Consider the following 18,365-nt stretch of genomic DNA (forward strand, 5'->3'; position numbering starts at 1 on the left):
TCTTGCCCTCAGAATCCAATAAGATAAAACAGATAATTAAAAACAGAAAGAAAAGAACGAAGAAGAGAGAAGTTGAAATTACAAGGCCAGTTCTAACAATCTGTATGTACAAAACTGTCCACTAATCATTGCATAATGCATGCACTTTTATAATTTGTGTTAAGAATGGGAAAAAAGCATTTATTTGTGCCCAAAAGTATTGTCTAACTTCTCAACTTTGCCTATCAAATATTCAGGATTCTATTCTTTTCACTGTTAACACCTAGAGTTGTTTCCTAAAAATTACTCAGTAAATTGCAGACATACTCATAATATTTGCATAGTGGCAAATTTAACTGTAAAGATAGTTAAAATCATAAAGCCAGATAGCACCCTGTCACAGCCAGGGTAAGTGAGATTGGTACCAGCAGCCCCCTGATCCCTGACATTGCTGCAGGCCCAGCTCAGGGCAATTATACACTTTCTGCTGGGGGACGGTGAGCACCAGGGTGACAATCGCTGTGCTAACAAGTTAACTGGGGAGGATATAAGGGGAGGAACAAGAAAAAGGGCAGCTCAGAAGGAAGTTCAGAGAATGAGCCTGGGTTGGGGAGTGAGGGCTGCAGGGAAAGTTGCTGCAAGCCTGTCTTGCACAATATTAGTATGTAAGAAGGGAAAAAATGCACACCTTGGTGAAAAATACACAGCCCGGTGTGTGTTTGTGGCTGTGAAACCATCCGAACTGGCCAGGTAGTGAGGTTCATCAAGTAGCAACGGAGGCGCCTTGTGACACTGGTGTAAATTTGAACTCCATTGAACTCAGTGAAGTTACTCTAGATTAGTAACTGAATAAATAATTTGTCCTGTAGGGCCACTAATCAAGCTTCAAATTTGTGAAATTTAGTGAGCACACCATGTTAGAAATCAAGACATCAGTTACATAAGCTTTCTGGTAACTGCAACACACCAACTATGAAAATTAACAGAATTTCTTGAGCATCACTTTTATTCAGTAGTTTCTAATATTACTAGAACCCAAAGATGGATTCTTAAATCTATAAGTTACCAACTCTTTTATCCCATTTACTATTTCACCAAATCATAACAAGTAGAAATAGAAAAGACCTGTTTGGTCACCTAGTCCATCTTCCTACAAAAACAGAATTTTTCCTTACTGTACATTATTTTGCCAAGTCTCATTTTAAATATGCCAAGCAATAGGGCTTCTACCACTTCCCCATGGAAACTGTTCTACAGATTAATGTTTGCAATGTCATTGTAGCAGTGTTGGTCCCAGGATATGAGAGAGACGAGGTGGGTGAGGTAACATCTATCTTGTCTCTCTACAGATCAGTGGTTCTCACTGTGAAGACATTTTTCCTGATGTGCACAGCATTCTGAGATGGCACGTTACTCCAGAGTAGATTATGAGTGGGTAAGAAGAGAAGGAGTCCATGAGGGAAAAGCATCTAGTGCACCCAACAACATGTACCCCTAGAGGGCCCTCAGACACCACCACCCAGAAACCCTAGCACCCACCAGTCTTATCCCAGCAACCCAAACACTCTCAACCCTTCACAACAACCAACCACCCAAGTCCAGTACTAGTTTCTTGCTGTTACCCCAGTAAGAGTCATTTACAGCTGTAAATGATTGTGATTGTGGGTCATACCATGAAACAAGTGTTTTTTGGGGTCTTGGGTAAAAAAAGTTGAGAACTGTTCTAGATATTTAATACAAATGTAAACACAATACAAAATCATGAAGTACCTCCACTAAATAGTCTAGACCAGGAGCTTTGTATATGATCAAATTCTCCAGCTTGTTCTCTTTCCAGTTCTTTATCAATAACTATTTTGTAATGTAAATTGAACATATATTTTAATTTAGAAATTCTATCACAATCCTTGTTATACTGGCAGTAGTGGTAATTATGCAGTCTGACTCACCGCAATCACAGAGTTCTTCCACCAAAAAGTAGTTCCTCTAAAAAAAAAAAGAAAAGAAAACCAGCAAAACATTAACTTTCTTTTTTTAAAAAAGTCTGATATATGCATATTACACACACAGAGAGCACAACCAAGGTTGTTTCCCTCATGTCCCATGGAATTTAAAATAATAGTATTAACTTTGTGTGCTCTGAGCCATTTTATAAAATTTAAAGAGAACTACATCCCTGCTATAGGATTCTATAGCAGAGTTTAATGAAAGCCAGCAAAACCCTGTTACATTATATGGCCCTGATCTTCCACTGCTCTGCACCTGTGTAGTAACTTACATCTGTGTACAGTGGGTGTAAAAATACTACCAAATAAATACTAGTATGTTATGCCCATTTTCTTGCTTTGCACAAGTGTAAAGGACTATACAAGGTGCAGGGCAATGGCAAATCAAGCCCTATAAATATTTCTAGTAGTTTCTGTAAAACGCTAAGTTTCTAATAGGACCCTAAGAGTTTTATCCCAATTCAATTCTATTGGACTTTTCCATTAGGGTATAATAATAAACTCTTCTATTTTTTCCCCGACACCTGAAAAACTCATGAAAAAATAAGCTATGTCCTGAACCACAAATGCTAGGTTGCTTCTGTGACAATCCCACGCTTTGGAGAAATTCAGCCAAGACTCCCACTCACAAGCAGGCCTGATCCCTCCCTGAAGACAGTGAAGTAAAACACATGTAGTTCAGAAAAGAATCCAGGCCTCAAAAGTTCAGTGTTGCTCCAGAAGGAGTAGAGAACTGGACTGTCAGCATCACACACTCAGTCATTCTTCTCTTAAGTGGGAGATGCACTGAGCATGGGTCCAGTAAGACTCCCTATTACTCTGGAGTAAGGGGGTTGGGGGGGGAGGGGGGGAATAGGCATGCGTAGTTCTCTCTGAGGATATTTCCTATTCTAGAGGAGCTGCGCAGGAGTGGACTATACACAATGATCCCTTCTACTCTTAAGTATCCCTTTTTTTCTAAAAGGTTGGGAATGATTTCCTCTACCTTCCAAACCAAAGAGAATGGTCATTCTTAAGAATCCTTCTATTCCAGAGGATTAGAGCTGTGAGAAGCCTCTGCAGAGGATTCCTGTTGCTGGAGAACATGGTGGGACTTGACAATGTATGTGTAAACTTATTTCATGTAAATGTTATAAATGTTGGCCCTTCTCAAGATGCTAAAGTGCAATTTCGAGGGACTATCAGCTACAAAACCCTCTGTTCTTGAACATGTTGCCTCCTAACACAATGTCAATGTCATCTGCCTTCAGGAAACCCAGGTTAATTCTCTTATTGCCAATCAGTTCATAATGTCTGGTTTTGACTTTATAAACTACACTTTACATGAAAAATACAGCAGAGCCACTTATGCAAGATCTAATTTAGCTGAGATGGAGAGTTTACCAGCTACATCTGATTACTCTGATATCATAAGGATCAGTAAGTTTAAAATGGCTAATGTCTACAAGCCCCTTAATCAGTTATGGCTTTCTTCTGTTCAACCATCATTCCAGTATCCTGCCATTTATGCTGGAGGCTTTAATAGCCACCACACTACCTGGGGCTATAGAGAATCTGATCAAAGTGGGATGGACCTTGCAAACTGGACCTCCCTCAATGAACTACAATTTCTTTGTGACCCTAAGCAGACCAGCAACTTTTTACTTTTCCTGCTGGAACGAGGGCTACTCCCCCGACCACAGTTGTGTCACTTCAGCTGGAGACTGCCCCGTACCAGCCATCTGGAAATTTCCCCCACAGCTGGCATCGCCCTTTCCCAATCCAAATAGGGGTTACCATACCTATAGTGACCACTAGCCCAGGGCTATGGTGGGACTACAGAAAGGCAGACTGAGCCAATTACACTAAACTCATTGACCAGTGTACAGTCTGTATCCTGCATAACATCTCAATAGATCAAGCATATTCAAGGATGCACCAAAAGCAATCTTTATGTCTATGCCAAAGTCCATATCCCATGGCTACCAAAAAAATCTAAAGATCATGTCTGGATGAAGAATGTGCAGAATTCCTTAAACAGTATGAAAAATCTGGTGATCCAGAAATAGTCAACGCTCCGCTAAATAGCCTGAAAGAAGTTTGAAGAGTCCACTGGAAAAGTTCTCAGAAATGGACATTTCAAGATCCAGCAGAAAAGCTTGGACACTCATCAGGAAGTTCAATGCAGCACAAAACCCATGAGACACATGGCGACAGAAGATCTCTCCAAACAGTGTTGCCACATACCTGACCAACAAACAAAGGTACAATTTTGAGGTGTCAGACAAGAGTGGCATCACTACAAGCCATTTCCACAGCTCAACCAAGATGAAAACTTCCAAACATTCCCAAGAGAAGAAATAGAATTGGCAATGAGATCCATAAAAACAGGGAAAGCCTGTGGCTTTCACCAGAATTACTACAACATCTTGGGAAGAAAAGCCAAAACACTTGTTGTGTATCTTCATGTCCCATGTCATACGTCAAAATATGACACCCAAGATATTGCAGAAATCTAAGGTGAAAGCTTTACCAAGGCCAGATAAAGACCATTCTTTAGCAGCAAGCTATCACCCAATATTACTCCTGAGTTGTAGGCATAAACTCCTGGAGTGGATAATTCTACAGAGAATTTCACCCATGACCGAACAAGTTTCGAGTAAGAATCAGGCAGGTTTCCGACCAAACTAAGGAACCTGTGACTAAGTGTTAGCACTAACTATGTACATTTGAGAATAGATTTCAAGAGAAGATGATAACTTGAAGCTGTCTTTAACCATACAGCAGTATATGACACCATCTGGCATACTTGTCTGCCGCATAAGTTGTTAAGAGTTCCTCTTAATAGGTTGCTATGACAACTGAGCTGATGTTCTGAGGTAGACTTTTCAGGTGGGTCTGGGCCACAAAACCAGGACATGGAGATTGCAGAAGAACAGACTCCCACAAGGCTGGGTGCTGCCACCAACTTTATTTAATGTATTCACCAATGACCTACTGAACACCATCTCCAGGCAGTTTATGTATGCCGATAACTGCTTGGCCACAAGGGACCAAGATTTTCAAAAGACTGAAGAGAACCTGAACAGTGATACGGCTGCCTTAGGTGAGTATTGCAAGAAATGGAGACTGAAATCAAGTACATCAAAGACATGTCAACATGCTTCCACTTACACCATGCTCAGAGCTAACTTGAGGTTAACATCTTGAGTGATCAGTTGTTGGCTCATGATTTAAACCCAGTGTATCTAGGGGTCACTGAAGATCCCACACCCACGTACAAATACCATCTCACTAAGGTAGCTGAAAAGACCAAAAGCAGAAACTGTCTCCTGAACAGACTGGTAGGGTCCACCTACGGAGCGAATGCGCAAACACCGTGTATCAGGGTGGTCACCCTGCTCCACTCAGAAAGGGGTTAAAACCAACTCAGGGAAAGGGCTGCCCATCAACTTGATTAAAATAATGTTTGGGATATTTTAAAATTAACATCTGACACTTTTAAAGCCATATTCAGTTAAATAATATGTTCATTGTCCTAAAATCCACAGTAGCAGCAGGGTTGGTTTTTTTTATGATCAGATTACTGAAAGGCTGTGCAATTATTGTCTTGTAAATCAATCAGGCACTCTGCTAAAAAGTACAGTACTCTAATCTGACTTTAGAGTACACTTGATTTTATCTAGCATTTTTCACACAAACTGTATCCCAGATCACTTTATTAAGTTAAATAGCACTACTACAGAGACAGGTAATAGCAGAGGGAGTGGAATATTGAAAAGGTATAGGTCAAATGGAGAAAAATAAGTTCAGCAGTGATGTTAATTAAGATTAGACAGAAGCACAGATGCACAAAACTTGCTGAGGATGGCAGTAACTGTAAAGAAGGTTTCAGAGTAGCAGCCGTGTTAGTCTGTATTTGCAAAAAGAAAAGGAGTACTTGTGGCACCTTAGAGACTAACAAATGTATTTGAGCATAAGAAGGCTCTTGCACCAACAGTGGCCACAGTAGATGAGCAAAATTAGAAGAGTTGTAATGTAAGACAAGGTCCTTTATGGATCATGGCTTTTATAGATAAGCTTGTGTTTTAACCAATTAGACAAGAGCGTCCTATTCTCTAACCCAATCAGAATGCAGCAGGTCTACAGTGGTAAAGAAATCAACTATCACTTGGCTTCATCAACAGCCATTACACCAACAGTCTAATTTTAAATTATATTATGGCCCCTCAGCAGAGCAAAAAGGGCCTCGGCATAAATGAAAATCAAGACCAGACTGTCTGATTCTACTTTACGTCAGAGACATGATCACTGGGTGTAACAGAAACGTTCTTTTAATCAAACAAGAGCACAGAACTAGCATCTCCTGCTCCAAAAATAAACATCTTGGCTTTGCCTTGGCATATATTTTCCATAAATGCCTGAGCATTCATGTATCAGCAGGAGACCATTATCTTGTGACAAGATTCCATTTCACTGATATTACCTCTTAAAGATACCACACAGAATGTGTTCCTGTCAGTCAGGTTGCTAGACAGCTGACATTTAAGGATATTTTTTTTAAAAAATAGCCAGTCAAAACTAACTTATTCATAAATGTATAATGTAATTGTAATCATAATAACAGAGATTTCTGTGGCAGAAGATAAGCTGAAACAAATGCCCCTTTCCTGAACCACTCAAAATGTAGCCCTTGATTAATAAGGTGATCAGATGTAGCTTCATAGCATCAACATTCATCCAATAAAGTAATTCAAGCTCTATTAGTCCTTTACTATGACAAAAAATAAAATCATGTTAATAGAACTTTGCGAGTGCATACTATGCAACTTTCCTGCCTTCCCTATAACACTTACTTTTGCTAACGTGTTTAGGTTGGCTTTATGCAATGAAGTTGTAGCCATGTCGGTCCCTGTGACCGACATGGCTACAACCAAAGTTGGTCAAATAAAAAGAGATTACCTCACGTACCTTGTCTCTTTAGTTTGGCCTTGGCATTCATATATAGAAGGAAACCATTAACAGGCCAGAGATGCATGCAACATTTCATCCCCTGACCCTACAGATATTCCCTCAGAAAAACAGTCTAAGTCCTGATCCCTTGAGCAAAGCCTAAGTAAAAGCTCTTTGCCTTTTGAGAAATATGCAGGGTTTAGGAAAGGTACACACCTACTATCAAAGCACTAGAACTTGAGTATCCATGAATGAGTTGCAACTTCTACAACAGGGTATGGGGGAGAAGAAAAAAAAATCATAGAAATGTAAGACTGGAAGGGACCTCAATCAATTATCTACTCCAGTCCCTTGCACTGAGGCAGGAATAAATTTTATCTAGATTGTCTCTGACAGGCACTTGTCTAACTGTTCTTAAAAACCTCCAATGATGGAGATTCCACAGCCTCCCTAGGTAATTTGTTCCAGTACTTAACTACCCTTACATTCAAGAAGTTTTTCCTAATGTCCAACCTAAATCTCCTTTGCTGCAATTAAGCCCATTACTTCTTGTCCTCAGTGGATAAGGAGAAAAATTATCACCCTCCTCTTTATTAACAACCTTTTACAGACTTGAAGACTGTTACTACTATGCCCCCCTCAGTCTTTTCTTCTCCAGACTAAACAAATTCAATTTTTTCCCCCAATCTTTCCTCATAGGTCACGTTTTCTAGACCGTTAATCATTTTTGTGCTGTCCTCTAGACTTTCCCTAATTTGTCCACATATTTCCCAAAGCGTGGTGCCCACAACTGGACACCATACTCCAAATGAAGCATTACTTCTCATATTGTGCTTACAACAGCCTTGCTAATATATCCCAGAATGATGTTTGGTCTTTTTGCAACAGTATTACACTGTTGACTCATATTTAGTTTGTGATCCACTACAACCCTCAAATCCTTTTCTGTAGTTCTCCTTCCTAGGCAATCATTTCCCATTTTGTATTTGTGCAGTTGATTATTCCTTCCTCAGTGGAGTACTTTGCATTTGTCCTTATTGAATTTCATTCATCCTCTTTATTTCAGACCATTTCTCCAGTTTGTCAAGATCATTTTGAATACTACTTCTGTCCTCCAAAACGCTTACAGCCTCTCCAAGCTTGGTATCATCTGCAAACTTTATAGTTGTACTCTCTCTGCCATTATCCAAATCATTTATGAAGATATTGAATAGAACTGGACCCAGGGCAGATCCCTGAGGGACCCCAGTCAATATGCCCTTCCAGTTTTGATCCATTGATAACTACTCTGAGTATGGATTTCCAACCAGTTTTGCACCCACATTATAGTATGTTAGTTCATGCTATAGTTCCCTACTTTGCTCATGGGAGTCATGTGAAACAGTATCAAAAGCTTTACTAAAGTTGAGATATCACATCTACTGCTCCCCAGACATCCACAGGGCTTGTTACCCTGTCAAAGAAGGTTTTTAGGTTGGTTTAACATTATTTCTTTTTTGCAAATCCCTGCTGTTACTTATCACCTTGTTATTTTCTAGGTACTTAAACTGATTTGATTTTTTGCTCCACTATATTTCCAGGTACCAAAGTTAAGCTGACTGGTCTATAATTCTATGGGTTGTCTTTATTCCCCTTTTTATAGATAGGAGCTATATTTGCCCTTTTCCAGTCCTCTGGGATCTCTCCCATCCTCCATGAGTTCTCAAAGAAAACCGCTAATGGCTCAGAGATCTCCTCAGCCAGTTCCTTAAGTAGTCTAGGACAAAAAGAAAAGGAGTACTAGTGGCACCTTAGAGACTAACCAATTTATTTGAGCATAAGCTTTCGTGAGCTACAGCTCACCTAATCGGATGTAGCTTACGAAAGCTTACGCTCAAATAAATTGGTTAGTCTCTAAGGTGCCACAAGTACTCCTTTTCTTTTTGCGAATACAGACTAACACAGCTGCTAGTCTGAAACTAGTCTAGGACAGTGGTTCTCAATCAGGCGTAGGTGTACCCCTGGGGGTACACAGAGGTCTTCCAGTGGGTACATCAACTCATCTAGATATCTGCCTAGTTTTCCAACAGGCTACATAAAAAGTACTAGCAAAGTCAGTACAAACTAAAATTTCATACATACAATGGCTTGTTTATACTGCTCTATATACTATACACTAAAATGTAAGTACAATATTTATATTCCAATTGATTATAATATGGTAAAAATGAGAAAGTACGCAATTTCAGTAATACTGTGCTGTACCACTTTTGTATTTTTATGTCTGATTTTGTAAGCAAGCAGTTTGTAAGTGAGTTGAAACTTGGGGTATGCAAGACAAATCGAACTCCTGAAAGGGGTACAGTAGTCTGGAAAGGTTGAGAGCCACTGATCTAGGATGTATTTCATCAGACTCTGCCACTTGAAGACATCTAACTTGTTCTTTCCCTATGTTAGCCTCAGATCCCACCCCATTTACACAGATGTTCACTATGTTAGTCATCTGCTTTCTGCTAAGCTTTTCTAGTGGAAATTGAAACAAAAAAAGGGCATTTAATACTTTCGCCATTTCTACATTTTCTGTTATTGTCTTTCCCTCTCATTGAGAAATGGACCTACCCTGTCCTTGGTCTTCCACTTGCTTTTAGTGTATTTTTTAAAATGTTCTTGTTACCCATTATGTCCTTAGTTAGTTTCATCTTGTTTTATGCCTTGGCCTTTGTAATTTTGTCCATAACCCGCCCCTCCCCACATGAGTTTGGGACATTAGTAGATGATGAGCCTATGTGGGTGGCTATTTGACACCAGGCAGTTTAAGGTAAAGCCCTTAGTTCTGACAGTGCCAAGGAAATCTGCAACAGTGAGGTGAAACGGATGGAAGATTTGTCAATGAAGTTTAGTTTAATACTTGGTTTATGCCACCACCTATAGGCCTCAGCCAAGCTTGGGACCCAAGTGTGCTAAGTCTGTAGGCTTTATTCACAGAAGAAAGTGGAATCAATTTAACTAAATCTTAGAAACCAATTTACTTACTTTGGCGTAACTCTTGATTCCTTACCAATTTAATAAGAATTGACCTAAGGCATTATTGAACTGAAATAAGACCGTCCACATGAGAGCTGTGCCAATTTAATTAAACTGGTTTCTAAACTAACGAGCAGGAGGCAAACAGAAACAAAGGTCAGTGAAATGACTTGCCCAAGGTCACACAGCAGGTCAGTGGTAAAGCCGGGAATAGAACCCATGTCTCTTGATTCCCATGCTAGGGCCACATCCACTAGACCACACTAACTCCAAAATTGGTCATCAATTTGTTTAATACATTTTCACGCCCCTGAAATGTTGCTAAATGTGAAGTTTGGGGTTCCTACCCACACATATATTGGAATCTGAAACACACTTCTGGTGCAGATTTTTACATGTGGGATTTTGCACATGCAAGCTTTTTTGTGGAAATGCTTTTGCAACCATCTTTGGAAAATGTGGATTGTGAATGAGTAACAGACAAAAAATACACAAAAAATTAAAATGCTATATATACACATACTCAGACTGACACAGAGACAGACGAACAAAAAACCAGAGGGATGATTAAGAAACTTTCAGCAGATCCCTGTTCAGTAAGATAGATTTAACAAGAATGAGTGGATTAAACTAATATTTATCTGAACAAAGCCTGAGATAATGACCCAGCCAAAACAGAAAGGTATAAAAATGGAGGGCAGTTGCCATAAAGACAAGGACACTATTCTGGATGGTAAACTTCATAAAGGTGATGAAGAATAAAGTTTCCAGCAAGTGTATTAAAGATAGAGGCACAATGGCCTCAACTATTACATTGCTGTTAAGTAAAGGAAGTCCAGAATGTTTACAGTAATGGCCCAAGAAAGAATGCACACAGCTAGTATGCTGGGTGAACATGAAAAATATAAATTGTGAAACAAAATCAGTGAATTTGGATGGATTGTAAAATACAGTAGAGACCATTGTTCTTTTTACTATCTTGCAGGAACAAAAAATATAACTTTGCAGTTTAGCCTTCAACAGAGGAATATAGTCCAAATGACTTCTGCTACCCTCCCTAACCACATGGGATAGGATTATTTTTGCCCTTTCCCCTCCCCTTTGTGAGCTTTTGGTCTTTTTCTGTTGTAAATTCTTCAGTAGTCCCATTCCCTCTCTCAGCCCTGTTCCCCCTAAGCCTCACCTGCAAACCACATCTCCTCCCATGCCACCTGCCATAGTCCACTGACCTTCCTGTCCACAACCAACACCCCAGCCCTCTCCTATTATCATCACCACCTACCGCCATCTCCAGCTTAGCACCCTCTGTTTTCTGCATTTCTACTCATGTCCCACTCAACTCCCTGTACTAGCCCACATACTCTTTAAAAAAAGTAAAGACATGTCCAACATAAAAGCTTGATTGATATAAAGTTAAGGTTGGTAAAAAGTTTTTACTATCAATGCAATCACTAAATCTCAAGGAAATCATAAAATAGGATAATTTTATTTAGTTGATAAGATGTGAATGGAGGCTGGTTGCATGTTAATGTCTTAACTGGGGATTTCCTTGATTTTCAGAGATTGCATTAACAAGAAATACATTTGAACATCTTAAATCTAAATTAAAAAAGTTTTAGTGAAAGGTGATACATACAACAAAATCAGATGGATGTATACTTGTACACTGTAGCATCATCCAAGTCTCTCATCTATTTAGATAGTCTCGGTTCTGAAGAGCTTACCATCTTATTCTGTGCTATTGTGATGCCTAGCCCAATGGAGCCCCATTCTTGGTTGGGGCCTGTGAGTGCTATTGGGATACAAATAATAATAATATGCACACACAAACACCTATTTGTGCAAATATAAATAAAATTGATTTCTAAAGCAAAGTATCTAATGAACAGATATAAGAACATTTAAAATGGTATACTGCATAATTTGAAATACACATATGCATACCAGCAAGGCCTCCATTCGAGTACATATTTTGTGTCTTTTTTGGAATGGTTCTCTTTGGTCTTGGTTTTTCTGTTTAGTTTCTCTTATAGGCCTCAGTGTCATCTCTCTAGGTCCCTGTCTTCTTTTGCTAATCACTCACATTCTTTTGTTAGTCTCTTTATTCTCTTTCATTCTACTTGTGTGTCTTTGGTTCTGAAACTCCCTCATTTTATGGTTCAGACTCTCATCTCTGGATCACCTTGCATAGCTCAGAACAGAATGCCCATGCAGCCCACAACAGAGCTCATCTACTTGTAGCTTCCTGTTGCTAAGCAACCTCCTCCACCCCATTCTGGTGTGCAGCCTGGTTGCCTAGCACCTCCTATTGGTGCAGGCACAAGCATCAGAGAAGATTCTTCCAGACAGGATGAAATTCACTCCTATACAGAGGCTTGCACAAAGCCTATGTATCACTTAAGTCCTACTTAGCTCTGGTCTACACTACAAGTTTAGGTCAAATTTAGCAGCGTTAGATTGATTTAACTCTGCACCCGTCCACATGACAAAGCCATTTTTGTTGACTTACAGGGCTCTTAAAATTGATTTCTGTACTCCTTCCCGACAAGGGGATTAGCGCTGAAATCGACATTGTTGGGTCGAATTTGGGGTAGCATGAACGCAATTCGACAGCATTGGCCTCTGGGAGTTATCCCAGAGTGCTCCATTGTGACTGCTCTGGATAGCACTTTCAACTCAGATGCACTAGCCAGGTACACAGGAAAAGCCCCGCGAACTTCTGACTTTCATTTCCTGTTTGGCCAGCGTGGTGAGCTCATCAGCACAGGTGACCATGCAGTCCCAGAATCGCAAAAGAGCTCCAGCATGGACCGAACGGGAGGTACTGGATCTGATCGCTGTATGGGAGACAAATCCGTGCTATCAGAACTCCGTTCCAAAAGAAGAAATGCCAAAATATTTGCAAAAATCTCCAAGGGCATGATGGACAGAGGCTACAACAGGGACCTGCAGCAGTGCCGTGTGAAAATTAAGGAGCTCAGGCAAGCCTACCAAAAAAGACTAAACAAAGAGGCAAATGGCCGCTCCGGGTCAGAGCCCCAGACATGCTGCTTCTATGATGAGCTGCATGCAATTCTAAGGGGGGATCCCTACTACTACCCCACCTCTGTTCGTGGACACCTGCAAGAGGGGAGTCTCATGCAACAGGCATGAGGATTTTGGGGAAAAGGAGGATAGCGCAGAGCAGGCAAGTGGAGAAACCATTCTTCCCGACAGCCAGGAACTGTTTATCACCCTGGAGCCAATACCCTCCCTAGGCGGGCTCCCGGCCTATGAAGCCGGAGAAGGCACCTCTCCGGCTTTACAAAGTGTACCTTTGCAAATATAATACATGATTTAAAAGCAAGCGTGTTTAATGATTAAATTTGCCCTGAAGACTTGGGATGCATTCGTGGCCAGTACAGACCCCCTTCTTTTAAATGGCCAACCCAACGGGTGCTTGGTATGGGAAAGGAGGGTGCTGCTGTTGGAAACCATTCCCACATGTTATGAAGGTTGAAGAAGCTGAAAGACTGGCTTATCATGGCTGCCTGCAAGCTGAATTCTGTTCCCCAGCCCTGCGTGTGTGATCTCTCACACCAAACCGGCAGGCCCTCAATATAAGAGGCAAAATGTGATCTTGTACCAAAAGCACATGTGCTTTGTAATGTTAACAGCTTGGTTCACCGTGAAAGAGAGTCTACCCATTATTCTCTAAAATGTTTTTTTAAATACTACTCTCCCTTTTTTTCCTCCCGCAGCTGTAAATGTTTCAATGCTGCCCCTATCATCTCTGTCACAGAGGCTAGCGCAGATAAGGCAGCGAAAAAAAACGCACTCGCGATGAAATGTTTTCTGTGCTCATGCAGTCCTCCCGCACTGAAAGGGCTCAGCAGAATGCACGGAGGCAAGCAATGTCAGAGTCCAGGAAAGCAGAAAATGAATGCGAAGACAGGAGAGACGAGCAAGATGAGACGTGGTGGGAGCAAGATGAGAGGTGACGGCAGCGTGATGAGAGAAGGCAGGATGCAATGCTGAGGCTACTGGGGGAATCAAACTGATATGCTCTGGCGTCTGGTGGAGCTGCAGGAAAGGCAGTAGGAGCACAGACCGCCACTGCAGCCCCTGTGTAACCGCCCACCCTCCTCCCCAAGTTCCATAGCTTCCTCACCCAGATGCCTAAGAACGCAGGGGGCTCCGATCACTCAACCACTCCACCCCAGAGGACTGCCCAAGCAACAGAAGGCTGGCATTCAATAAGTTTTGAAGTGCAGTGTGGCCTTGTCCTTCCCTCATCCACCACCCCACCCGGTGCTTCCCTCCTCCCGCACCCCCTGGGCTGTCTTGGCAGTTATCCCCCTATTTGTGTGATGAATTAATAAAGAATGCATGATTTTGAAACAATGACTTTATTGCCTCTGCAAGCGGTGATCGAAGGGAGGGAGGGCGGTTGGCTTACAGGGAAGTAGAGTGAACCAAGGGAGCAGGTTTTCATCAAGGAGAAAAAACAAACAATTATCACACCATAGCCTGGCCAGTCATGAAACAGGTTTTCAAAGCTTCTCTGATGTGCAGCATGCCCTGCTGTGCTCTTCTAATCGCCCTGCTATCTGGCTGTGCGTAATCAGCGGCCAGGCGATTTGCCTCAACCTCCCACCCAGCCATAAACGTCTCCCCCTTACTCTCACAGAGATTGTGGAGCACACAGCAAGCAGCAATAACAATGGGAATATTGGTTTCGCTGAGGTCTAACTGAGTCAGTAAACTGCACCAGCGCACTTTTAAATGTCCAAATGCACATTCTACCACCATTCTGCACTTGCTCAGCCTATAGTTGAACTGCTCCTTACTACTATCCAGGATGCGTGTATGGCTTCATGAGCCATGGCATTAAGGGGTAGGCTGGGTCCCAAGGATAACTATAGGCATTTCAACATCCCAACAGTTATTTTCTGGTCTGGGAAGTAATTCCCTTCCTGCAGTTTTTGAAACAGACCAGAGTTCCTGAAGATGCGAGCATCATGTACCTTTCCCAGCCATCCCACGTTGATGTCGGTGAAACATCCCTTGTGATCCACCAGTACTTGCAGCCCCATTGAAAAGTACCCCTTGCGGTTTATGTACTGGCTGCCAAGGTGGTCTGGTCCCAAGACAGGGATATGGGTTCCGTCTATGGCCCCATCACAGTTAGGGAACCCCAGTGCAGCAAAGCCATCCACTATGACCTGCACATTTCACAGAGTCGCTACTCTTGATAGCATCAGCTCAGTGATTGCGTTGGCTACTTGGATCACAGCAGCCCCCACACTAGATTTGCCCACTCCAAATTGATTCCCGACTGACCAGTAGCTGTCTGGCATTGCAAGCTTCCAGAAGGCTATCGCCACTTGCTTGTGAACTGTGAGGGCTGCTCTCATCTTGGTATTCTTGCGCTTCAGGGCAGGGGAAAGCAAGTCACAAAGTTTCATGAAAGTGCCCTTATGCATGCAAAAGTTTTGCAGCCACTGGGAATCATCCCAGACCTGCAACACTATGCAGTCCCACCAGTCTGTGCTTGTTTCCTGGGCCCAGAATCAGCATTCCACGGCATGACTGCCCCATTGCCACCAGGATGTCCAAATTGCCGTGCTTTGAGAGAAGTCTGTGTCCATGTCCTCATCACTGCGCTGCTGTCACCGCCTCGCCTGCTTTTGCGGGTTCCGGTTCTGCACATACTGCAGGATAATGCACAAGGTGTTTACAGTGCTCATAACTGCCGCGGTGATCTGAGCGGGCTCCATGCTTGTCGTGATATGGCGACTGCAGGAGAGCAGAGTTGCAGCAGAAGCAGTGGCTGATGATGGATGCCACAAGAATAGATATTTATAGAGAACGATAAGAAGACCTGTGAGGTGGATTCATGAGAGCAGGAGAGCAGAGCTGCAGCGGAAGCAGTGCATGACGATGATTAGCAGTCCTACTGCATCTTCTGCTGCCAGCAGCACCCAGGACACAACAGCAGCGGCGAGCTGAGTTGAGTGAGCTGCACACTTGCCGTTGTATGGCATCTGCATGGAATAAAGGCACAAAACGATGGTCTGCTGTTGCTTTCACGGAGGGAGGGGCCACTGACGAGGTACCCAAAACCACGTGCAACAATGTTTTTGCCCCATCAGGCATTGGGAGCTTAACCCAGTATTCCAGTGGGTGTCAGAGACTGCAGGAACTGTGGGATAGCTACCCACAGTGCAATGCTCTGGAAGTCGATGCTAGCCAAGATAGTGAGGACGCACTCCGACTTAATGTGCTTAGTGTGGACATATGCAATCGACTGTATAAAATCAATTTCTAAAAATCAACTTCTATAATATCAACCTAATTTCGTAGTGTAGACATATCCTTATACAGGTACATTGACCCTATGGGCCCTGCACAGGAAGTGGAATTTATTCCTGGGTACAGCATCTTTCAAAAGACTCAAGGCTTTTTACAGAGCTAAATAGTGATACACAAAAGCATATGGATCACATCCCACTTTCAATACAGTCACTTCTGTAACTGGATGCAATAGCCATAGTCACAGGGCACCGAATACTACAGTAGAGTTTTAATACCCAAAGCGAAGACTGAAATCCAACGGAAATTACAAGGGAATTTTAAGTAGACAAGTAGTCATCTCATTTACATTTGTCAAGGGCACCAGGTGGCAGTTGGGGATAACTGAATTTTGCTTTTCCTTCCTATAATCTCAAAAATTGCAAATTTATATTCCTCTCTCTCTCTCTATTTTATATTACATATATATATATATAGTGGCAGAGCTCCGACCCCATCCCCGTGGGTCCCGCACTTCCAGGCAGTTTATGCTAGCCTCAGAGGCTCACTGACCCTCCATGTAGCCCTTCTCTCTCTGGGGCCAGGGTACAGTTTACTGAGCTCTTTTCATCATAATACAGCAAGGAGGTTGGTGAGAAAACTCCCACAGTCTCTGTTGTCCTTATGAGCTTATTCCAGAACAGTTTAGCCTCCTGTCTTGACAGGGACCTGTCTTGCCCTCCTAGGAGGTGTTTCTGTAGTGGCGGGTTGCAGGGAACCCAGGCCTGCCCTCTACTCCGGGTTCCGGCCCAGGGACCCTAATAGCAGCAGCTGTTGACAGCTGACCTTTCACTGCCAGAGTTGCTACATTTCCCTGGGCCGCTTCCCCGCTTCTCTCTGTTAATACCTTCTTCACCCTTACCTTAGGGCTCCCTTTCCAGTGGCTTGAGGGTATCTTCATTACTCAGCCCTTCAACTGCACTTCCACTCCCTGGCTCTCCTCAGCCTGACTGGAGTGAGTCCTTTTATAGTACCAGAGAGGCCTTAATTAGAGTCAGGTGTTCACATTAGCTTAACAGCCTCACCTGACTCTTTGCAGGTTAATTGGAGTCAGGTGTTCTCATTAGCCTAATGGCTTCAGCTGACTCTTTGCAGGCTAACTGGAGTCATGTGTCCACCCTAGCCTGGAGCAGCCCCTGCTCTGGTCACTCAGGGAACAGAAAACTGCTTATCCAGTGGCCAGTATATCTGCCTTCTACTACTCTGCTGTACCCAACTGGCCTGGGTCTATCACAATATAAATATACTAAGAACATTATTTAGGTCAAGCATTCTGAAGTTAGGAAATGCCATATTTAACCATACACCTCTCAATCCCATCACTCTGAAATGAGGGCCAGTGACCCTCAACTTGAAATGAGGGATACAATGATGGATACTACAATATTAACAAAAAGAAAAGGAGGACTTGTGGCACCTTAGAGACTAACCAATTTATTTGAGCATGAGCTTTCGTGAGCTACAGCTCACTTCATCGGATGCATACTGTGGAAATCGCAGAAGACATTATATACACAGACACCATGAAACAATACCTCCTCCCACCCCACTCTCCTGCTAGTAATGTTTCATGGTGTCTGTGTATATAATGTCTTCTGCGATTTCCACAGTATGCATCCGATGAAGTGAGCTGTAGCTCACGAAAGCTCATGCTCAAATAAATTGGTTAGTCTCTAAGGTGCCACAAGTCCTCCTTTTCTTTTTGCGAATACAGACTAACACGGCTGTTACTCTGAAACTACAATATTAGAAACCTAGGCTCTGGTCTTGCAGGGCATGCTGACCCCTGTGTCCATTCAGAGCCCCAGTGGATCAGCTGGCAGGACTGAGGTCTCAGTGCTGTGAGGAGGTCACTGCTCTTCTGGGCATCCCAGTGTCCAGATGTCTGTCTCCAACTCTTCATCCTAGGATATCACTGCATTCCCCCGCCCTCTGCAGGGCAATCAGACCCATGTTAGGTTCAGCCCCTTTGTCCCTAGAGGGGGAGGAGACGCCGCCCCATTACTTTGTAAACTCCAGGGTACATACCTTCTCATGTGGCTGAGCTCCAGGTGCTGCGCACATGTTGCCCCTTTCTGCAGAGACTGTGCCGTAGTTTCATGAGCCCTTCAT

The 18,365-nt window shown here is 42.6% G+C and overlaps 1 protein-coding gene across 1 annotated transcript in view; it reads right to left on the reverse strand.

The window, feature by feature from the left end:
• The window catches only part of CEP85L (centrosomal protein 85 like), a 315,053-nt gene that overhangs the window by 288,265 nt on the left and 8,423 nt on the right, over positions 1-18,365 (reverse strand). The window contains exon 2 of the mRNA XM_027819166.3: positions 1,929-1,965. The gene's annotated coding sequence lies outside the window, so the exon portion shown is untranslated. The remainder of the gene's footprint in view (positions 1-1,928; positions 1,966-18,365) is intronic.

The sequence above is a fragment of the Chelonia mydas genome, chromosome 3, assembly GCF_015237465.2.
Source record: "Chelonia mydas isolate rCheMyd1 chromosome 3, rCheMyd1.pri.v2, whole genome shotgun sequence".
NCBI classification, from domain to species: domain Eukaryota; kingdom Metazoa; phylum Chordata; order Testudines; family Cheloniidae; genus Chelonia; species Chelonia mydas.